General features: G+C 46.5%; 1 protein-coding gene and 1 long non-coding RNA gene across 2 annotated transcripts in view; both read right to left on the bottom strand.

Annotated features, from left to right (window-relative positions):
- Nucleotides 1-22,904, bottom strand: part of LOC118383184 (hepatocyte growth factor-regulated tyrosine kinase substrate) — a 62,419-nt gene that overhangs the window by 7,022 nt on the left and 32,493 nt on the right. The window lies entirely within an intron of this gene.
- On the bottom strand, nucleotides 16,462-22,642 carry LOC127924141 (uncharacterized). The gene is made up of 4 exons (XR_008116918.1): nucleotides 22,458-22,642; nucleotides 21,804-22,197; nucleotides 19,153-19,953; nucleotides 16,462-16,523 (listed from the first exon to the last, which is right to left on the bottom strand). It is a non-coding gene; the product is annotated as an uncharacterized LOC127924141 (long non-coding RNA).

Raw genomic sequence — 22,904 nt, 5'->3', positions numbered from 1 at the left:
AATACAACCCACGCAACAGAATATAGTTGTTTTTGAAGTTCTTTTCAATGTTTTAAGGGTTTATGAAAAGTTTATTTCCTCCTGACTTTTACATACGTCCTTTGTATTGGTGTAGACTTGACGGACCAGATGGGACTCATTCCCACCCAAACTAAAAGGAGAAACCAATGTTTTCTCTGGTAGGCACAACCTACCTGGCACCCCTATAAATAATAACCTCAAGTCAAAACCGTTACATAAAAATGGCACCCCAGATGGGACAGCTCAACATTGAGAACTAACCAAAGCAAATATTTTGTGTGGAATTAAAACAATGGATTCACCCCAAGATAATGTGCTCATCCATGTCATACCTGTCAATGGGAATACACAGGGCCATTCTGACCATCAAGCTGACAATACAAATCATAATGTGAATGGAGATAATGGAGTTGATTTGGGCCAGAGCCCTGGGAATCTGAATGCTCGGCCTGAGCCACAGGCCACAGGAGGTCTAACCAGTTACTCACTTATTGACATGGATCTGTGTGGAAGTACTGAGCTAGTCCTCCCTCTGACACCCAACCTTCCTCCATTGTCTGGTTTATCTCCAGAGGTTGTAGTCTTACAACTTCAAGGTGACATCCTTGATATTCGTCAGACTCAACAACATCTCCAAACTCTTATCCACCATAAATTCAAATGTCTGAGGGAAGAGCAACAACAGAGTGCCATGGAATTCAGAAACTCACTGAGCACTCTAACCCACACGCTGAAAGAGCTCAGTGAGAGTGGAAGACGGAAATGACTGGTGCCATGGACAGGCAGTTTGACTACCAACGAAACCAACTCACTGCCACTCTCCAATGGCGCCTGCAACATCACCACACTGAGGTCCTCAAGGATGTTAATTCTGTTTTTTCTCCCATGGTTAACACTGTAGACCACTTGCAGACAGAACTCTCTAATTGTGTTAAAATGTTGGATGACGTGTCTGTGGACATGGCCTCCATTAGGCACAACTCCTTACACAGAGTTTCCCTGGTGTCCACTTCAGTTCAGACCACTGAGGGCCAAGCTGGCACCTCTGAATGTCCAAGACCGTATCAAGTAAACCCTTCCAGAAACCACAAATCACAACAGGCCAACACACCTAACTCTCTTCGCAGGAATGACCATCCTTCTCTGGGTGCTTTAACCAGAGCTGAAACCCCAAGAGTCACTGCCTACGCCCCCATCGACATCCCCTTCCTTTCAGTTAATACCGCACCAATCGGAAGCTAAAAAGTTACATGATTGGGGTTCAAATGTGGCAGTCTTCTCTGCCATTGCTCCGGTACCACTAACCCTTGATAATCCTTCTGATGATCTCCTTTACAGGCTGTGAGAAGAGCTCAGCTGGAACAGCCAGAGGAGTTAAGGCTGTTGGAGCAGCTGCAGAATAATGCTGATGTATGTACTTCAAAGCTAGGACGCACCGGGCTCCTGAAGCACAAAATATTCCTTACACAGGAAATGCCGATCAAGCAAAAGCCATATCGTTTGTCCCCAGCGAAGCTAATCATCCAAAAGGGACTCATAAATGATATGTTAACCCAAGATATAATAGAACGTTCCTCCTCTCCCTGGGCTGCTCCTGTTGTCCTCATCCCAAAAAAAGACTGGTGGTCTTAGATTTTGTGTGGACTATAGGAAGACCAACAATGTTTCCCAGACTGATGCCTATCCTCTTCCCACCATCCATGAGATCCTGGAGTCATTGTCTGGCGCTGTTGTGTTCACTACCCTTGATCTCAATAGTGGTTATTGGCAGGTTGAGATGGACCAGGAAAGCAAGGACAAGACTGCGTTTGTCTGTGCCGAGGGCTTGTTTTCCTTTAAGGTGATGCCCTTTGGATTAAAGAATGCCCCTGCCACTTTCCAAAGACTCATGGAGATTGCGTTAGGTGAGCTCAAAGGGAAGATCTGTTTCGTCTACCTGACGATATAATTATCTACTCTCAGAACAGAGAAAGACACTTTCAAGATCTTCAAGCAGTGTTGGACAAGCTAAGAGAAGCTGGTCTGACCTTAAATATGAAGAAGAGCAACTTCTGCCAAACCTCCCTGAAGTTCCTTGGCCATATTGTGTCTTTCGACGGCATTCATGTGGATCCTGAAAAGACAAAGGCTGTACAAGACTTCCCTGTGCCAACCACACTCAAGGCCCTTCAACGGTTCCTTGGTATGGCTGGATGGTACCATCGGTTTGTGTCGAACTTCTCCCAGGTGGCAGAACCCTCAACGCGATGAAGCGAAAAGGAGCGAAATTCCAATGGACGGCAGAGTGCCAGACTTCCTTTGAAACCCTGAAACGACATCTCGTCACACCTCCCATTTTAGGTCATCCCAACTTTGATTGCCCTTTTGTTGTTTACACTGATGCAAGTGATGTTGGACTTGGTGCTGTCCTAGTCCAACAGACTGGACTTGGCACTGAAGAAGTGCTAGCGTTCGCCAGTCGGACATTGAATGGAGCAGAACGGAACTACTCCACAACAGAGCAAGAGTGCCTTGCAGTGGTCTGGGCTTTGGAAAAGTGGAGGTACTACTTGGAGGGAAGACACTTCACTGTGGTCACTGACCATTCCTCCCTTGTGTGGGTGTTCAAGACCAACAAACCAAGCACCAGACTCATAAGATGGGCTCTACGGTTGCAAGAGTTCACATTTGCAGTGGAATACAGGAAAGGAAAATACAACACTGTTCCAGATGCCTTGTCCAGAGCTCCTACTTGTGATAACGGTGGCCCTGATCTTACATGTGCTACTGTCCTGTCAAGCAGTCGAGACTCGCCCAAAACAGACTTTCCCATCTCTGATGAGGCAATATGGAAAGCTCAACAGGATGATCCAGAAGTACAGGCTTTGTACCAGACTATCCTGGAAGATGGAGAAAAGATGGTCAATCCTACCACAAAGCTGACCATCATTGAAGATAAAGTCTACCGAGTCGTACAACTACCTCACAGAACACTCTACCAAATGTACATACCGGACACTCTACGCCTACAACTGCTTCAACATTTCCATGAAGACCCATTAGCTGGTCATTTGGGCAGGTTCAAAACCTACAAGCGGTTGCAAGCGTTACTCTACTGGCCACATCTGAGCATGGATGTGAAGTCACACATCCGAAATTGTCAGGTTTGTCAAATGTACAAACCAGAAGGTAGAAAGCCTGCTGGCAAGTTGCAGCAAACGGTGGTTACCCGACCTTGGGAAATGTTAGGAGTGGATTTGATGGGTCCATTTCCTAGAAGCTCCAATCAGAATGTGTACATACTTGTTTTTGTTGATTACTATTCAAAGTGGGTGGAACTCTTTTCCCTGCGTCAGGCCACAGCAAGGACCGTCCCTAACATCCTTACGAAAGAGATCCTGACTCGCTGGGAGTGCCTGATTACATCCTGTCTGATCGAGGTTCCCAATTTGTCTCTGATCTCTTTGAGGAGACCTGCCAAAGATGGAACCTGAGGCAGAAGTTGACCACGGCCTATCACCCACAGACCAATCTCACTGAGAGAGTAAATCGAACCTTGAAGACAATGATTGCTTCCTATGTAGGGACCCAGCACAAACACTGGGACAAGCACCTTCATGAGTTTCGATTTGCCCTGAATTCTGCTGTGCAAGAGTCCACTGGAGTCACACCTGCAGAGCTGAACCTAAGTCGTCCTCTCCGAGGACCCTTGGATATGGTGCTACAGCCCCAGCAGCTTACTCCAGACGCTGCTTGCTATGACCAGGTAGGCCATCTCCATGACTTGAGAGCTCTTGTCTCAAAGAACATGATCCAGGCTCGACTCAAGCAGAAGAGAAATTATGATAAGAACAGACGAGACATGCAGTTCCAGCTTCGTGATCGGGTGTGGCTTCGCTCTCATCCTTACTCGAAAGCTGAACAATTCTTCTCGGCCAAGCTCGCTCCTAAATGGCAAGGACCATATAGGATTGTGGAGCAGATGGGCCCTTTGAACTACCGAGTGGTGAAAGAGGACACAGGTGAAGATATGCGCGTTGTTCATGTCTCACGCCTTAAGGCCTGTTACCCTCGGCTGAGGAATTGAGGCGATTGAGCGCCGCAAGGTCCTGGATATCTTTGAAGAGGAAAGTGAGGAGACTTTTCTCGGATTCCCAGACCCAGAAGTCTCGCACCTTAAGGCCTGTGACCCTCAGCTGAGGAGCGTGAGCTCCAAAAAGTAATGAATATTTTTGTAGAGGAAAGTGATGAGGAGACCTTTCTCGGTTTCCCCGACCAAGATGTGCCTTCCAGGGCAATGGTCGGCTTTTTCCAGGGGAGGGGTGTGTGACGGCCCTGAATTTTTCTGAACCGTCTCAGTGCAGCTCCTTGCAATAGGGCGCTTTCCCTTTAATTCCCAATTAAATAGCCAGCATCAGCTGTGCGAAAGTGGGGTTGTGATGGAGACGTGCATGAGGATGTGTTCAACCCTCAGTTCTGAAGCTTCTCTATTCCGTTTGTTTTGTTGCCGTTAAACGTGTGTTTTGTAGCCTAAGAGTTTACCCAGGATCGGATCCACTCTTCGCGTCCCTGGACTACACCTCTCCGTTCTTCGTGGCCTTTCTCCGCTGGAGATCTATTGGCGGATTGGATTGTCTGACTGACCGACTGACTACCACCTTTTTGTATACGGTATTTCATTTGTTTGGATGTGATGTATACTGTGATTTGTGTAGTTAGTGGTAGTTGAGGACTTAATTAAGAGTTGATCCGCTTTAAGGTTCTGTGGTAAAGTAATTGTTATATTGATTGTATGTTTAATACTGGGTTTACGCTACACGGAATGAACGGACAAACATCGCGTGACAAAGTCACTTGAGTTCACTGAACTCATTTACCGGGCAGGACTCTTTTTAGGCCCGAGGTACAGGACATTTCTGGAGGAACCAGAACTCATTGTGATATTATTATGTGTGTGTGTAATCATTGTTGTTGCTAATACAACCCACGCAACAGAATATAGTTGTTTTTGAAGTTCTTTTCAATGTTTTAAGGGTTTATGAAAAGTTTATTTCCTCCTGACTTTTACATACGTCCTTTGTATTGGTGTAGACTTGACGGACCAGATGGGACTCATTCCCACCCAAACTAAAAGGAGAAACCAATGTTTTCTCTGGTAGGCACAACCTACCTGGCACCCCTATAAATAATAACCTCAAGTCAAAACCGTTACATAAAAATGGCACCCCAGATGGGACAGCTCAACATTGAGAACTAACCAAAGCAAATATTTTGTGTGGAATTAAAACAATGGATTCACCCCAAGATAATGTGCTCATCCATGTCATACCTGTCAATGGGAATACACAGGGCCATTCTGACCATCAAGCTGACAATACAAATCATAATGTGAATGGAGATAATGGAGTTGATTTGGGCCAGAGCCCTGGGAATCTGAATGCTCGGCCTGAGCCACAGGCCACAGGAGGTCTAACCAGTTACTCACTTATTGACATGGATCTGTGTGGAAGTACTGAGCTAGTCCTCCCTCTGACACCCAACCTTCCTCCATTGTCTGGTTTATCTCCAGAGGTTGTAGTCTTACAACTTCAAGGTGACATCCTTGATATTCGTCAGACTCAACAACATCTCCAAACTCTTATCCACCATAAATTCAAATGTCTGAGGGAAGAGCAACAACAGAGTGCCATGGAATTCAGAAACTCACTGAGCACTCTAACCCACACGCTGAAAGAGCTCAGTGAGAGTGGAAGACGGAAATGACTGGTGCCATGGACAGGCAGTTTGACTACCAACGAAACCAACTCACTGCCACTCTCCAATGGCGCCTGCAACATCACCACACTGAGGTCCTCAAGGATGTTAATTCTGTTTTTCTCCCATGGTTAACACTGTAGACCACTTGCAGACAGAACTCTCTAATTGTGTTAAAATGTTGGATGACGTGTCTGTGGACATGGCCTCCATTAGGCACAACTCCTTACACAGAGTTTCCCTGGTGTCCACTTCAGTTCAGACCACTGAGGGCCAAGCTGGCACCTCTGAATGTCCAAGACCGTATCAAGTAAACCCTTCCAGAAACCACAAATCACAACAGGCCAACACACCTAACTCTCTTCGCAGGAATGACCATCCTTCTCTGGGTGCTTTAACCAGAGCTGAAACCCCAAGAGTCACTGCCTACGCCCCCATCGACATCCCCTTCCTTTCAGTTAATACCGCACCAATCGGAAGCTAAAAAGTTACATGATTGGGGTTCAAATGTGGCAGTCTTCTCTGCCATTGCTCCGGTACCACTAACCCTTGATAATCCTTCTGATGATCTCCTTTTACAGGCTGTGAGAAGAGCTCAGCTGGAACAGCCAGAGGAGTTAAGGCTGTTGGAGCAGCTGCAGAATAATGCTGATGTATGTACTTCAAAGCTAGGACGCACCGGGCTCCTGAAGCACAAAATATTCCTTACACAGGAAATGCCGATCAAGCAAAAGCCATATCGTTTGTCCCCAGCGAAGCTAATCATCCAAAAGGGACTCATAAATGATATGTTAACCCAAGATATAATAGAACGTTCCTCCTCTCCCTGGGCTGCTCCTGTTGTCCTCATCCCAAAAAAGACTGGTGGTCTTAGATTTTGTGTGGACTATAGGAAGACCAACAATGTTTCCCAGACTGATGCCTATCCTCTTCCCACCATCCATGAGATCCTGGAGTCATTGTCTGGCGCTGTTGTGTTCACTACCCTTGATCTCAATAGTGGTTATTGGCAGGTTGAGATGGACCAGGAAAGCAAGGACAAGACTGCGTTTGTCTGTGCCGAGGGCTTGTTTTCCTTTAAGGTGATGCCCTTTGGATTAAAGAATGCCCTGCCACTTTCCAAAGACTCATGGAGATTGCGTTAGGTGAGCTCAAAGGGAAGATCTGTTTCGTCTACCTGGACGATATAATTATCTACTCTCAGAACAGAGAAAGACACTTTCAAGATCTTCAAGCAGTGTTGGACAAGCTAAGAGAAGCTGGTCTGACCTTAAATATGAAGAAGAGCAACTTCTGCCAAACCTCCCTGAAGTTCCTTGGCCATATTGTGTCTTTCGACGGCATTCATGTGGATCCTGAAAAGACAAAGGCTGTACAAGACTTCCCTGTGCCAACCACACTCAAGGCCCTTCAACGGTTCCTTGGTATGGCTGGATGGTACCATCGGTTTGTGTCGAACTTCTCCCAGGTGGCAGAACCCCTCAACGCGATGAAGCGAAAAGGAGCGAAATTCCAATGGACGGCAGAGTGCCAGACTTCCTTTGAAACCCTGAAACGACATCTCGTCACACCTCCCATTTTAGGTCATCCCAACTTTGATTGCCCTTTTGTTGTTTACACTGATGCAAGTGATGTTGGACTTGGTGCTGTCCTAGTCCAACAGACTGGACTTGGCACTGAAGAAGTGCTAGCGTTCGCCAGTCGGACATTGAATGGAGCAGAACGGAACTACTCCACAACAGAGCAAGAGTGCCTTGCAGTGGTCTGGGCTTTGGAAAAGTGGAGGTACTACTTGGAGGGAAGACACTTCACTGTGGTCACTGACCATTCCTCCCTTGTGTGGGTGTTCAAGACCAACAAACCAAGCACCAGACTCATAAGATGGGCTCTACGGTTGCAAGAGTTCACATTTGCAGTGGAATACAGGAAAGGAAAATACAACACTGTTCCAGATGCCTTGTCCAGAGCTCCTACTTGTGATAACGGTGGCCCTGATCTTACATGTGCTACTGTCCTGTCAAGCAGTCGAGACTCGCCCAAAACAGACTTTCCCATCTCTGATGAGGCAATATGGAAAGCTCAACAGGATGATCCAGAAGTACAGGCTTTGTACCAGACTATCCTGGAAGATGGAGAAAAGATGGTCAATCCTACCACAAAGCTGACCATCATTGAAGATAAAGTCTACCGAGTCGTACAACTACCTCACAGAACACTCTACCAAATGTACATACCGGACACTCTACGCCTACAACTGCTTCAACATTTCCATGAAGACCCATTAGCTGGTCATTTGGGCAGGTTCAAAACCTACAAGCGGTTGCAAGCGTTACTCTACTGGCCACATCTGAGCATGGATGTGAAGTCACACATCCGAAATTGTCAGGTTTGTCAAATGTACAAACCAGAAGGTAGAAAGCCTGCTGGCAAGTTGCAGCAAACGGTGGTTACCCGACCTTGGGAAATGTTAGGAGTGGATTTGATGGGTCCATTTCCTAGAAGCTCCAATCAGAATGTGTACATACTTGTTTTTGTTGATTACTATTCAAAGTGGGTGGAACTCTTTTCCCTGCGTCAGGCCACAGCAAGGACCGTCCCTAACATCCTTACGAAAGAGATCCTGACTCGCTGGGGAGTGCCTGATTACATCCTGTCTGATCGAGGTTCCCAATTTGTCTCTGATCTCTTTGAGGAGACCTGCCAAAGATGGAACCTGAGGCAGAAGTTGACCACGGCCTATCACCCACAGACCAATCTCACTGAGAGAGTAAATCGAACCTTGAAGACAATGATTGCTTCCTATGTAGGGACCCAGCACAAACACTGGGACAAGCACCTTCATGAGTTTCGATTTGCCCTGAATTCTGCTGTGCAAGAGTCCACTGGAGTCACACCTGCAGAGCTGAACCTAAGTCGTCCTCTCCGAGGACCCTTGGATATGGTGCTACAGCCCCAGCAGCTTACTCCAGACGCTGCTTGCTATGACCAGGTAGGCCATCTCCATGACTTGAGAGCTCTTGTCTCAAAGAACATGATCCAGGCTCGACTCAAGCAGAAGAGAAATTATGATAAGAACAGACGAGACATGCAGTTCCAGCTTCGTGATCGGGTGTGGCTTCGCTCTCATCCTTACTCGAAAGCTGAACAATTCTTCTCGGCCAAGCTCGCTCCTAAATGGCAAGGACCATATAGGATTGTGGAGCAGATGGGCCCTTTGAACTACCGAGTGGTGAAAGAGGACACAGGTGAAGATATGCGCGTTGTTCATGTCTCACGCCTTAAGGCCTGTTACCCCTCGGCTGAGGAATTGAGGCGATTGAGCGCCGCAAGGTCCTGGATATCTTTGAAGAGGAAAGTGAGGAGACTTTTCTCGGATTCCCAGACCCAGAAGTCTCGCACCTTAAGGCCTGTGACCCTCAGCTGAGGAGCGTGAGCTCCAAAAAGTAATGAATATTTTTGTAGAGGAAAGTGATGAGGAGACCTTTCTCGGTTTCCCCGACCAAGATGTGCCTTCCAGGGCAATGGTCGGCTTTTTCCAGGGGAGGGGGTGTGTGACGGCCCTGAATTTTTCTGAACCGTCTCAGTGCAGCTCCTTGCAATAGGGCGCTTTCCCTTTAATTCCCAATTAAATAGCCAGCATCAGCTGTGCGAAAGTGGGGTTGTGATGGAGACGTGCATGAGGATGTGTTCAACCCTCAGTTCTGAAGCTTCTCTATTCCGTTTGTTTTGTTGCCGTTAAACGTGTGTTTTGTAGCCTAAGAGTTTACCCAGGATCGGATCCACTCTTCGCGTCCCTGGACTACACCTCTCCGTTCTTCGTGGCCTTTCTCCGCTGGAGATCTATTGGCGGATTGGATTGTCTGACTGACCGACTGACTACCACCTTTTTGTATACGGTATTTCATTTGTTTGGATGTGATGTATACTGTGATTTGTGTAGTTAGTGGTAGTTGAGGACTTAATTAAGAGTTGATCCGCTTTAAGGTTCTGTGGTAAAGTAATTGTTATATTGATTGTATGTTTAATACTGGGTTTACGCTACACGGAATGAACGGACAAACATCGCGTGACAAAAGTCACTTGAGTTCACTGAACTCATTTACCGGGCAGGACTCTTTTAGGCCCGAGGTACAGGACATTTCTGGAGGAACCAGAACTCATTGTGATATTATTATGTGTGTGTGTAATCATTGTTGTTGCTAATACAACCCACGCAACAGAATATAGTTGTTTTTGAAGTTCTTTTCAATGTTTTAAGGGTTTATGAAAAGTTTATTTCCTCCTGACTTTTACATACGTCCTTTGTATTGGTGTAGACTTGACGGACCAGATGGGACTCATTCCCACCCAAACTAAAAGGAGAAACCAATGTTTTCTCTGGTAGGCACAACCTACCTGGCACCCCTATAAATAATAACCTCAAGTCAAAACCGTTACAGTGTGCCGGCCAGAGAGAAGGCCTCCCCCGTGTGCCGGCCAGAGAGAAGGCCTCTACCCTGTGAGCATGGTATAGTATAGTGTCTACCTGTGGGTAGGGTATATATAGTATAGTGTCTACCTGTGGGTAGGGTATAGTATAGTGTCTACCTGTGGGTAGGGTATAGTATAGTGTCTACCTGTGGGTAGTGTAGTGTCTACCTGTGGGTAGGGTATAGTATAGTGTCTACCTGTGGGTAGGGTATAGTATAGTGTCTACCTGTGGGTAGGGTATAGTATAGTGTCTACCTGTGGGTAGGGTATAGTATAGTGTCTACCAGTGGGTAGGGTATAGTATAGTGTCTACCTGTGGGTAGGGTAGAGTGTAGTGTCTACCTGTGGGTAGGGTATAGTATAGTGTCTACCTGTGGGTAGGGTATAGTATAGTGTCTACCTGTGGGTAGGGTATAGTATAGTGTCTACCTGTGGGTAGGGTATAGTATAGTGTCTACCTGTGGGTAGGGTAGTGTCTACCTGTGGGTAGGGTAGTGTAGTGTCTACCTGTGGGTAGGGTAGTGTCTACCTGTGGGTAGGGTAGTGTAGTGTCTACCTGTGGGTAGGGTATAGTATAGTGTCTACCTGTGGGTAGGGTATATATAGTATAGTGTCTACCTGTGGGTAGGGTATAGTGTCTACCTGTGGGTAGGTTGTAGTGTCTACCTGTGGGTAGGGTATATATAGTATAGTGTCTACCTGTGGGTAGGGTATAGTGTCTACCTGTGGGTAGGGTAGTGTAGTGTCTACCTGTGGGTAGGGTATAGTATAGTGTCTACCTGTGGGTAGGGTATAGTATAGTGTCTACCTGTGGGTAGGGTATAGTATAGTGTCTACCTGTGGGTAGGGTATAGTATAGTGTCTACCTGTGGGTAGGGTATAGTATAGTGTCTACCTGTGGGTAGGGTATAGTATAGTGTCTACCTGTGGGTAGGGTATAGTATAGTGTCTACCTGTGGGTAGGGTAGTGTAGTGTCTACCTGTGGGTAGGGTATAGTATAGTGTCTACCTGTGGGTAGGGTATAGTATAGTGTCTACCTGTGGGTAGGGTAGTGTCTACCTGTGGGTAGGGTAGTGTAGTGTCTACCTGTGGGTAGGGTATAGTATAGTGTCTACCTGTGGGTAGGGTATATATAGTATAGTGTCTACCTGTGGGGAGGGTATAGTATAGTGTCTACCTGTGGGTAGGGCATAGTATAGTGTCGTCTACCTGTGGGTAGGATATAGTATAGTGTCTACCTGTGGGTAGGGTATAGTATAGTGTCTACCTGTGGGTAGGGTATAGTATAGTGTCTACCTGTGGGTAGGGTATATATAGTATAGTGTCTACCTGTGGGTAGGGTATATATAGTATAGTGTCTACCTGTGGGTAGGGTATAGTATAGTGTCTACCTGTGGGTAGGGTATAGTATAGTGTCTACCTGTGGGTAGGGTATAGTATAGTGTCTACCTGTGGGTAGGGTATAGTATAGTGTCTACCTGTGGGTAGGGTATAGTATAGTGTCTACCTGTGGGTAGGGTATAGTATAGTGTCTACCTGTGGGTAGGGTATAGTATAGTGTCTACCTGTGGGTAGGGTAGTGTAGTGTCTACCTGTGGGTAGGGTATAGTATAGTGTCTACCTGTGGGTAGGGTATAGTGTCTACCTGTAGGTAGGGTATAGTATAGTGTCTACCTGTGGGTAGGGTATAGTATAGTGTCTACCTGTGGGTAGTGTAGTGTCTACCTGTGGGTAGGGTATAGTATAGTGTCTACCTGTGGGTAGGGTATAGTATAGTGTCTACCTGTGGGTAGTGTATATAGTATAATGTCTACCTGTGGGTAGGGTATAGTATAGTGTCTACCTGTGGGTAGGATATAGTATAGTGTCTACCTGTGGGTAGGGTATAGTATAGTGTCTACCTGTGGGTAGGGTATAGTATAGTGTCTACCAGTGGGTAGGGTATAGTATAGTGTCTACCTGTGGGTAGGGTATAGTATAGTGTCTACCTGTGGGTAGGGTATAGTATAGTGTCTACCTGTGGGTAGGGTATAGTATAGTGTCTACCTGTGGGTAGGGTAGTGTCTACCTGTGGGTAGGGTAGTGTAGTGTCTACCTGTGGGTAGGGTAGTGTAGTGTCTACCTGTGGGTAGGGTAGTGTATAGTGTCTACTTGTGGGTAGGGTATATATATAGTATAGTGTCTACCTGTGGGTAGGGTATAGTATAGTGTCTACCTGTGGGTAGGGTATAGTATAGTGTCTACCTGTGGGTAGGGTATAGTATAGTGTCTACCTGTGGGTAGGGTATAGTATAGTGTCTACCTGTGGGTAGGGTATAGTATAGTGTCTACCTGTGGGTAGGGTATATATAGTATAGTGTCTACCTGTGGGTAGGGTATATATAGTATAGTGTCTACCTGTGGGTAGGGTATAGTATAGTGTCTACCTGTGGGTAGGGTATAGTATAGTGTCTACCTGTGGGTAGGGTAGTGTCTACCTGTGGGTAGGGTAGTGTAGTGTCTACCTGTGGGTAGGGTATAGTATAGTGTCTACCTGTGGGTAGGGTATAGTATAGTGTCTACCTGTGGGTAGGGTAGTGTAGTGTCTACCTGTGGGTAGGGTAGTGTAGTGTCTACCTGTGGGTAGGGTATATATAGTATAGTGTCTACCTGTGGGTAGGGCATATAGTATAGTGTCTACCTGTGGGTAGGGTATAGTATAGTGTCTACCTGTGGGTAGGGTAGTGAGTGTCTACCTGTGGGTAGGGTAGTGTCTACCTGTGGGTAGGGTATATATATAGTAGTGTCTACCTGTGGGTAGGGTAGTGTAGTGTCTACCTGTGGGTAGGGTATATAGTATAGTGTCTACCTGTGGGTAGGGTATAGTATAGTGTCTACCTGTGGGTAGGGTAGTATAGTGTCTACCTGTGGGTAGGGTATAGTATAGTGTCTACCTGTGGGGAGGGTATAGTATAGTGTCTACCTGTGGGGAGGGTATAGTATAGTGTCTACCTGTGGGTAGGGTAGTGTAGTGTCTACCTGTGGGGAGGGTATATATAGTATAGTGTCTACCTGTGGGGAGGGTATATATAGTATAGTGTCTACCTGTGGGGAGGGTATAGTATAGTGTCTACCTGTGGGGAGGGTATAGTATAGTGTCTACCTGTGGGTAGGGTATAGTATAGTGTCTACCTGTGGGTAGGGTAGTGTAGTGTCTACCTGTGGGAGGGTATAGTATAGTGTCTACCTGTGGGTAGGGTAGTGTAGTGTCTACCTGTGGGTAGGGTATAGTATAGTGTCTACCTGTGGGTAGGGTAGTGTAGTGTCTACCTGTGGGTAGGGTATAGTATAGTGTCTACCTGTGGGTAGGGTAGTGTCTACCTGTGGGTAGGGTAGTGTAGTGTCTACCTGTGGGTAGGGCATAGTATAGTGTCCACTTGTGGGTAGGGTATATATAGTATAGTGTCCACCTGTGGGTAGGGCATAGTATAGTGTCTACCTGTGGGTAGGGTATAGTATAGTGTCTGTCTACCTGTGGGTAGGATATAGTATAGTGTCCACCTGTGGGTAGGGTATAGTATAGTGTCTACCTGTGGGTAGGGTATAGTATAGTGTCTACCTGTGGGTAGGGTATATATAGTATAGTGTCTACCTGTGGGTAGGGTATATATAGTATAGTGTCTACCTGTGGGTAGGGTATAGTATAGTGTCTACCTGTGGTGGGTAGGGTATAGTATAGTGTCTACCTGTGGGTAGGGTATAGTATAGTGTCTACCTGTGGGTAGGGTATAGTATAGTGTCTACCTGTGGGTAGGGTATAGTATAGTGTCTACCTGTGGGTAGGGTATAGTATAGTGTCTACCTGTGGGTAGGTATAGTATAGTGTCTACCTGTGGGTAGGGTAGTGTAGTGTCTACCTGTGGGTAGGGTATAGTATAGTGTCTACCTGTGGGTAGGGTATATATAGTATAGTGTCCACCTGTGGGTAGGGTATAGTATAGTGTCCACCTGTGGGTAGGGGTATAGTATAGTGTCTACCTGTGGGTAGGGCAGTGTCTACCTGTGGGTAGGGTATAGTATAGTGTCTACCTGTGGGTAGGGTATAGTATAGTGTCTACCTGTGGGTAGTGTATATATAGTATAATGTCTACCTGTGGGTAGGGGTATAGTATAGTGTCTACCTGTGGGTAGGATATAGTATAGTGTCTACCTGTGGGTAGGGTATAGTATAGTGTCTACCTGTGGGTAGGGTATAGTATAGTGTCTACCAGTGGGTAGGGTATAGTATAGTGTCTACCTGTGGGTAGGGTATAGTATAGTGTCTACCTGTGGGTAGGGTATAGTATAGTGTCTACCTGTGGGTAGGGTATAGTATAGTGTCCACCTGTGGGGGCAGGGTAGTGTCTACCTGTGGGTAGGGTAGTGTAGTGTCTACCTGTGGGTAGGGTAGTGTAGTGTCTACCTGTGGGTAGGGTAGTGTATAGTGTCCACTTGTGGGCAGGGTATATATATAGTATAGTGTCCACCTGTGGGTAGGGCATAGTATAGTGTCTACCTGTGGGTAGGATATAGTATAGTGTCTACCTGTGGGTAGGGTATAGTATAGTGTCCACCTGTGGGTAGGGTATAGTATAGTGTCTACCTGTGGGTAGGGTATAGTATAGTGTCCACCTGTGGGCAGGGCATATATAGTATAGTGTCTACCTGTGGGTAGGGTATATATAGTATAGTGTCTACCTGTGGGTAGGGTATAGTATAGTGTCTACCTGTGGGTAGGGTATAGTATAGTGTCTACCTGTGGGTAGGGTATAGTGTCTACCTGTGGGTAGGGTATAGTATAGTGTCTACCTGTGGGTAGGGTATAGTATAGTGTCTACCTGTGGGTAAGGTATAGTATAGTGTCCACCTGTGGGTAGGGTAGTGTAGTGTCTACCTGTGGGTAGGGTATAGTATAGTGTCTACCTGTGGGTAGGGTATATATAGTATAGTGTCTACCTGTGGGTAGGGTATAGTATAGTGTCTACCTGTGGGTAGGGTATAGTATAGTGTCTACCTGTGGGTAGGGTAGTGTCTACCTGTGGGTAGGGTAGTGTCTACCTGTGGGTAGGGTAGTGTCTACCTGTGGGTAGGGTAGTGTAGTGTCTACCTGTGGGTAGGGTATAGTATAGTGTCTACCTGTGGGTAGGGTATAGTATAGTGTCTACCTGTGGGTAGGGTATAGTATAGTGTCTACCTGTGGGTAGGGTAGTGTAGTGTCTACCTGTGGGTAGGGTATAGTATAGTGTCTACCTGTGGGTAGGGTATAGTATAGTGTCTACCTGTGGGTAGGGTATAGTGTAGTGTCTACCTGTGGGTAGGGTATATATAGTAGTGTCTACCTGTGGGTAGGGTATATATAGTAGTGTCTACCTGTGGGTAGGGTATAGTATAGTGTCTACCTGTGGGTAGGGTATAGTATAGTGTCTACCTGTGGGTAGGGTATAGTATAGTGTCTACCTGTGGGTAGGGTAGTGTAGTGTCTACCTGTGGGGAGGGTATAGTATAGTGTCTACCTGTGGGGAGGGTAGTATAGTGTCTACCTGTGGGTAGGGTATAGTATAGTGTCTACCTGTGGGTAGGGTAGTGTAGTGTCTACCTGTGGGTAGGGTATAGTATAGTGTCTACCTGTGGGTAGGGTAGTGTAGTGTCTACCTGTGGGGAGGGTATATAGTATAGTGTCTACCTGTGGGTAGGGTAGTGTAGTGTCTACCTGTGGGTAGGGCATAGTATAGTGTCTACCTGTGGGTAGGGTAGTGTAGTGTCTACCTGTGGGTAGGGTATAGTATAGTGTCTACCTGTGGGTAGGGTAGTGTAGTGTCTACCTGTGGGTAGGGTATAGTATAGTGTCTACCTGTGGGTAGGGTAGTGTAGTGTCTACCTGTGGGGAGGGTATAGTATAGTGTCTACCTGTGGGTAGGGTAGTGTAGTGTCTACCTGTGGGTAGGGTATAGTATAGTGTCTACCTGTGGGTAGGGTATAGTGTAGTGTCTACCTGTGGGTAGGGTATAGTATAGTGTCTACCTGTGGGTAGGGTAGTATAGTGTCTACCTGTGGGTAGGGTATAGTATAGTGTCTACCTGTGGGGAGGGTATAGTATAGTGTCTACCTGTGGGTAGGGGTAGTGTCTACCTGTGGGTATAGTATAGTAGTGTCTACCTGTGGGTATAGTATAGTGTCTACCTGTGGGGCATAGTATAGTGTCTACCTGTGGGTAGGGTAGTATAGTGTCTACCTGTGGGTATAGTATAGTGTCTACCTGTGGGTATAGTATAGTGTCTACCTGTGGGTAGGGTATAGTATAGTGTCTACCTGTGGGTAGGGTATAGTATAGTGTCTACCTGTGGGTAGGGTATATATAGTATAGTGTCTACCTGTGGGTAGGGTATAGTATAGTGTCTACCTGTGGGTAGGGTATAGTATAGTGTCTACCTGTGGGTAGGGTATAGTATAGTGTCTACCTGTGGGTAGGGTATAGTATAGTGTCTACCTGTGGGTAGGGTATAGTATAGTGTCTACCTGTGGGTAGGGTATAGTATAGTGTCTACCTGTGGGTAGGGTATAGTATAGTGTCTACCTGTGGGTAGGGTATAGTATAGTGTCTACCTGTGGGTAGGGTAGTGTAGTGTCTACCTGTGGGTAGGGTATAGTATAGTGTCTACCTGTGGGTAGGGTATATATAGTATAGTGTCTACCTGTGGGTAGGGTATAGTATAGTGTCTACCTGTGGGTAGGGTATAGTATAGTGTCTACCTGTGGGTAGTGTAGTGTCTACCTGTGGGTAGGGTATAGTATAGTGTCTACCTGTGGGTAGGGTATAGTATAGTGTCTACCTGTGGGTAGGGTATAGTATAGTGTCTACCTGTGGGTAGGGTATAGTATAGTGTCTACCTGTGGGTAGGGTATAGTATAGTGTCTACCTGTGGGTAGGGTATAGTATAGTGTCTACCTGTGGGTAGGGTATAGTATAGTGTCTACCTGTGGGTAGGGTATAGTATAGTGTCTACCTGTGGGTAGGGTATAGTATAGTGTCTACCTGTGGGTAGGGTATAGTATAGTGTCTACCTGTGGGTAGGGTATAGTATAGTGTCTACCTGTGGGTAGGGTAGTGTCTACCTGTGGGTAGGGTAGTGTCTACCTGTGGGTAGGGTAGTGTAGTGTCTACCTGTGGGTAGGGTATAGTATAGTGTCTACCTGTGGGTAGGGTATATATAGTATAGTGTCTACCTGTGGGTAGGGTATAGTATAGTGTCTACCTGTGGGTAGGGTATAGTATAGTGTCTACCTGTGGGTAGGGTAGTATAGTGTCTACCTGTGGGTAGGGTATAGTATAGTGTCTACCTGTGGGTAGGGTATAGTATAGTGTCTACCTGTGGGTAGGGTATATATAGTATAGTGTCTACCTGTGGGTAGGGTATAGTATAGTGTCTACCTGTGGGTAGGGTATAGTATAGTGTCTACCTGTGGGTAGGGTATAGTATAGTGTCTACCTGTGGGTAGGGTATAGTGTCTACCTGTGGGTAGGGTATAGTATAGTGTCTACCTGTGGGTAGGGTATAGTATAGTGTCTACCTGTGGGTAGGGTATAGTATAGTGTCTACCTGTGGGTAGGGTAGTATAGTGTCTACCTGTGGGTAGGGTATAGTATAGTGTCTACCTGTGGGTAGGGTATATATAGTATAGTGTCTACCTGTGGGTAGGGTATATATAGTATAGTGTCTACCTGTGGGTAGGGTATAGTATAGTGTCTACCTGTGGGTAGGGTAGTATAGTGTCTACCTGTGGGTAGGGTAGTATAGTGTCTACCTGTGGGTAGGGTAGTGTCTACCTGTGGGTAGGGTATAGTATAGTGTCTACCTGTGGGTAGGGTAGTGTAGTGTCTACCTGTGGGTAGGGTATAGTATGTATAGTGTCTACCTGTGGGTAGGGTATAGTATAGTGTCTACCTGTGGGGAGGGTATAGTATAGTGTCTACCTGTGGGTAGGGGTATGTATAGTGTCTACCTGTGGGGAGGGTATAGTATAGTGTCTACCTGTGGGTAGGGTATAGTATAGTGTCTACCTGTGGGTAGGGTATAGTATAGTGTCTACCTGTGGGTAGGGTATATATAGTATAGTGTCTACCTGTGGGTAGGGTATATATAGTATAGTGTCTACCTGTGGGTAGGGTATAGTATAGTGTCTACCTGTGGGTAGGGTATAGTATAGTGTCTACCTGTGGGTAGGGTATAGTATAGTGTCTACCTGTGGGTAGGGTAGTGTAGTGTCTACCTGTGGGGAGGGTATAGTATAGTGTCTACCTGTGGGTAGGGTAGTGTAGTGTCTACCTGTGGGTAGGGTATAGTATAGTGTCTACCTGTGGGTAGGGTAGTGTAGTGTCTACCTGTGGGTAGGGTATAGTATAGTGTCTACCTGTGGGTAGGGTAGTGTAGTGTCTACCTGTGGGGAGGGTATAGTATAGTGTCTACCTGTGGGTAGGGTAGTGTGTCTACCTGTGGGTAGGGTATAGTATAGTGTCTACCTGTGGGTAGGGTAGTGTAGTGTCTACCTGTGGGTAGGGTATAGTATAGTGTCTACCTGTGGGTAGGGTAGTGTAGTGTCTACCTGTGGGTAGGGTATAGTATAGTGTCTACCTGTGGGTAGGGTAGTATAGTGTCTACCTGTGGGGAGGGTATAGTATAGTGTCTACCTGTGGGTAGGGTAGTGTAGTGTCTACCTGTGGGGAGGGTATAGTATAGTGTCTACCTGTGGGTAGGGTATAGTATAGTGTCTACCTGTGGGTAGGGTATAGTATAGTGTCTACCTGTGGGTAGGGTAGTGTAGTGTCTACCTGTGGGTAGGGTATAGTATAGTGTCTACCTGTGGGGAGGGTATAGTATAGTGTCTACCTGTGGGTATAGTAGTGTCTCTACCTGTGGGTATAGTATAGTGTCTACCTGTGGGTATAGTATAGTGTCTACCTGTGGGTATAGTATAGTGTCTACCTGTGGGTATAGTATAGTGTCTACCTGTGGGTATAGTATAGTGTCTACCTGTGGGTATAGTATAGTGTCTACCTGTGGGTAGGGTATAGTATAGTGTCTACCTGTGGGTAGGGTATAGTATAGTGTCTACCTGTGGGTAGGGTATAGTATAGTGTCTACCTGTGGGTAGGGTATAGTATAGTGTCTACCTGTGGGTAGGGTATAGTATAGTGTCTACCTGTGGGTAGGGTATAGTATAGTGTCTACCTGTGGGTAGGGTAGTGTAGTGTCTACCTGTGGGTAGGGTATAGTATAGTGTCTACCTGTGGGTAGGGTAGTGTAGTGTCTACCTGTGGGGAGGGTATAGTATAGTGTCTACCTGTGGGTAGGGTAGTGTAGTGTCTACCTGTGGGTAGGGTATAGTATAGTGTCTACCTGTGGGTAGGGTATAGTATAGTGTCTACCTGTGGGTAGGGTATAGTATAGTGTCTACCTGTGGGTAGGGTATAGTATAGTGTCTACCTGTGGGTAGGGTAGTGTAGTGTCTACCTGTGGGGAGGGTATAGTATAGTGTCTACCTGTGGGTAGGGTATAGTATAGTGTCTACCTGTGGGTAGGGTAGTGTAGTGTCTACCTGTGGGGAGGGTATAGTATAGTGTCTACCTGTGGGGAGGGTATAGTATAGTGTCTACCTGTGGGTAGGGTATAGTATAGTGTCTACCTGTGGGTAGGGTATAGTATAGTGTCTACCTGTGGGTAGGGTATAGTATAGTGTCTACCTGTGGGTAGGGTATAGTATAGTGTCTACCTGTGGGTAGGGTATAGTATAGTGTCTACCTGTGGGTAGGGTATAGTATAGTGTCTACCTGTGGGTAGGGTATAGTATAGTGTCTACCTGTGGGTAGGGTAGTGTAGTGTCTACCTGTGGGTAGGGTAGTGTAGTGTCTACCTGTGGGTAGGGTATAGTATAGTGTCTACCTGTGGGTAGGGTATATAGTATAGTGTCTACCTGTGGGTAGGGTATAGTATAGTGTCTACCTGTGGGTAGGGTAGTATAGTGTCTACCTGTGGGTAGGGTAGGTCTACCTACCTGGGTAGGGTAGTGTCTACCTGTGGGTAGGGTAGTGTAGTGTCTACCTGTGGGTAGGGTATAGTATAGTGTCTACCTGTGGGTAGGGTATAGTATAGTGTCTACCTGTGGGTAGGGTATAGTATAGTGTCTACCTGTGGGTAGGGTATAGTATAGTGTCTACCTGTGGGTAGGGTATAGTATAGTGTCTACCTGTGGGTAGGGTAGTGTAGTGTCTACCTGTGGGTAGGGTATAGTATAGTGTCTACCTGTGGGTAGGGTATAGTATAGTGTCTACCTGTGGGTAGGGTATAGTATAGTGTCTACCTGTGGGTAGGGTATAGTATAGTGTCTACCTGTGGGTAGGGTATAGTATAGTGTCTACCTGTGGGTAGGGTATAGTATAGTGTCTACCTGTGGGTAGGGTAGTGTAGTGTCTACCTGTGGGTAGGGTATAGTATAGTGTCTACCTGTGGGTAGGGTAGTATAGTGTCTACCTGTGGGGAGGGTATACTATAGTGTCTACCTGTGGGTATAGTATAGTGTCTACCTGTGGGTAGGGTATAGTGTAGTGTCTACCTGTGGGTAGGGTATAGTGTAGTGTCTACCTGTGGGTAGGGTAGTGTAGTGTCTACCTGTGGGGAGGGTATAGTATAGTGTCTACCTGTGGGTATAGTGTCTACCTGTGGGTATAGTATAGTGTCTACCTGTGGGTAGGGTAGTATAGTGTCTACCTGTGGGTAGGGTATAGTATAGTGTCTACCTGTGGGTAGGGTATAGTATAGTGTCTACCTGTGGGTAGGGTATAGTATAGTGTCTACCTGTGGGTAGGGTATAGTGTCTACCTGTGGGTAGGGTATAGTATAGTGTCTACCTGTGGGTAGGGTATAGTATAGTGTCTACCTGTGGGTAGGGTATAGTATAGTGTCTACCTGTGGGTAGGGTATAGTATAGTGTCTACCTGTGGGTAGGGTAGTGTAGTGTCTACCTGTGGGTAGGGTATAGTATAGTGTCTACCTGTGGGTAGGGTAGTGTAGTGTCTACCTGTGGGGAGGGTATAGTATAGTGTCTACCTGTGGGTAGGGTATAGTATAGTGTCTACCTGTGGGGAGGGTATAGTATAGTGTCTACCTGTGGGTAGGGTATAGTATAGTGTCTACCTGTGGGGAGGGTATAGTATAGTGTCTACCTGTGGGTAGGGTATAGTATAGTGTCTACCTGTGGGTAGGGTAGTGTAGTGTCTACCTGTGGGTAGGGTATAGTATAGTGTCTACCTGTGGGTAGGGTATAGTATAGTGTCTACCTGTGGGTAGGGTAGTGTAGTGTCTACCTGTGGGTAGGGTATAGTATAGTGTCTACCTGTGGGGAGGGTATAGTATAGTGTCTACCTGTGGGTAGGGTATAGTATAGTGTCTACCTGTGGGTAGGGTATAGTATAGTGTCTACCTGTGGGTAGGGTAGTGTAGTGTCTACCTGTGGGTAGGGTATAGTATAGTGTCTACCTGTGGGTAGGGTATAGTATAGTGTCTACCTGTGGGTAGGGTAGTGTAGTGTCTACCTGTGGGGAGGGTATAGTATAGTGTCTACCTGTGGGTAGGGTAGTGTAGTGTCTACCTGTGGGGAGGGTATAGTATAGTGTCTACCTGTGGGTAGGGTATAGTATAGTGTCTACCTGTGGGTAGGGTAGTGTAGTGTCTACCTGTGGGGAGGGTATAGTATAGTGTCTACCTGTGGGTAGGGTATAGTATAGTGTCTACCTGTGGGTAGGGTAGTGTAGTGTCTACCTGTGGGTAGGGTATAGTATAGTGTCTACCTGTGGGTAGGGTAGTGTAGTGTCTACCTGTGGGGAGGGTATAGTATAGTGTCTACCTGTGGGTAGGGTATAGTATAGTGTCTACCTGTGGGTAGGGTAGTGTAGTGTCTACCTGTGGGTAGGGTATAGTATAGTGTCTACCTGTGGGTAGGGTATAGTATAGTGTCTACCTGTGGGTAGGGTAGGGTAGTGTAGTGTCTACCTGTGGGTAGGGTATAGTATAGTGTCTACCTGTGGGTAGGGTATAGTATAGTGTCTACCTGTGGGTAGGGTAGTGTAGTGTCTACCTGTGGGGAGGGTATAGTATAGTGTCTACCTGTGGGGAGGGTATAGTATAGTGTCTACCTGTGGGTAGGGTAGTGTAGTGTCTACCTGTGGGGAGGGTATAGTATAGTGTCTACCTGTGGGTAGGGTATAGTATAGTGTCTACCTGTGGGTAGGGTATAGTATAGTGTCTACCTGTGGGTAGGGTATAGTATAGTGTCTACCTGTGGGTAGGGTAGTGTAGTGTCTACCTGTGGGTAGGGTATAGTATAGTGTCTACCTGTGGGTAGGGTATAGTGTCTACCTGTATGTAGGGTATAGTATAGTGTCTACCTGTGGGTAGGGTAGTGTAGTGTCTACCTGTGGGGAGGGTATAGTATAGTGTCTACCTGTGGGTAGGGTATAGTATAGTGTCTACCTGTGGGGAGGGTATAGTATAGTGTCTACCTGTGGGTAGGGTATAGTGTGTCTACCTGTGGGTATAGTATAGTATAGTGTCTACCTGTGGGGAGGGTATAGTATAGTGTCTACCTGTGGGGAGGGTATAGTATAGTG

The sequence above is a fragment of the Oncorhynchus keta genome, unplaced genomic scaffold (assembly GCF_023373465.1).
Source record: "Oncorhynchus keta strain PuntledgeMale-10-30-2019 unplaced genomic scaffold, Oket_V2 Un_contig_3724_pilon_pilon, whole genome shotgun sequence".
Lineage (NCBI taxonomy): Eukaryota > Metazoa > Chordata > Actinopteri > Salmoniformes > Salmonidae > Oncorhynchus > Oncorhynchus keta.
This window is presented reverse-complemented; position numbering and strand designations above follow the sequence as displayed.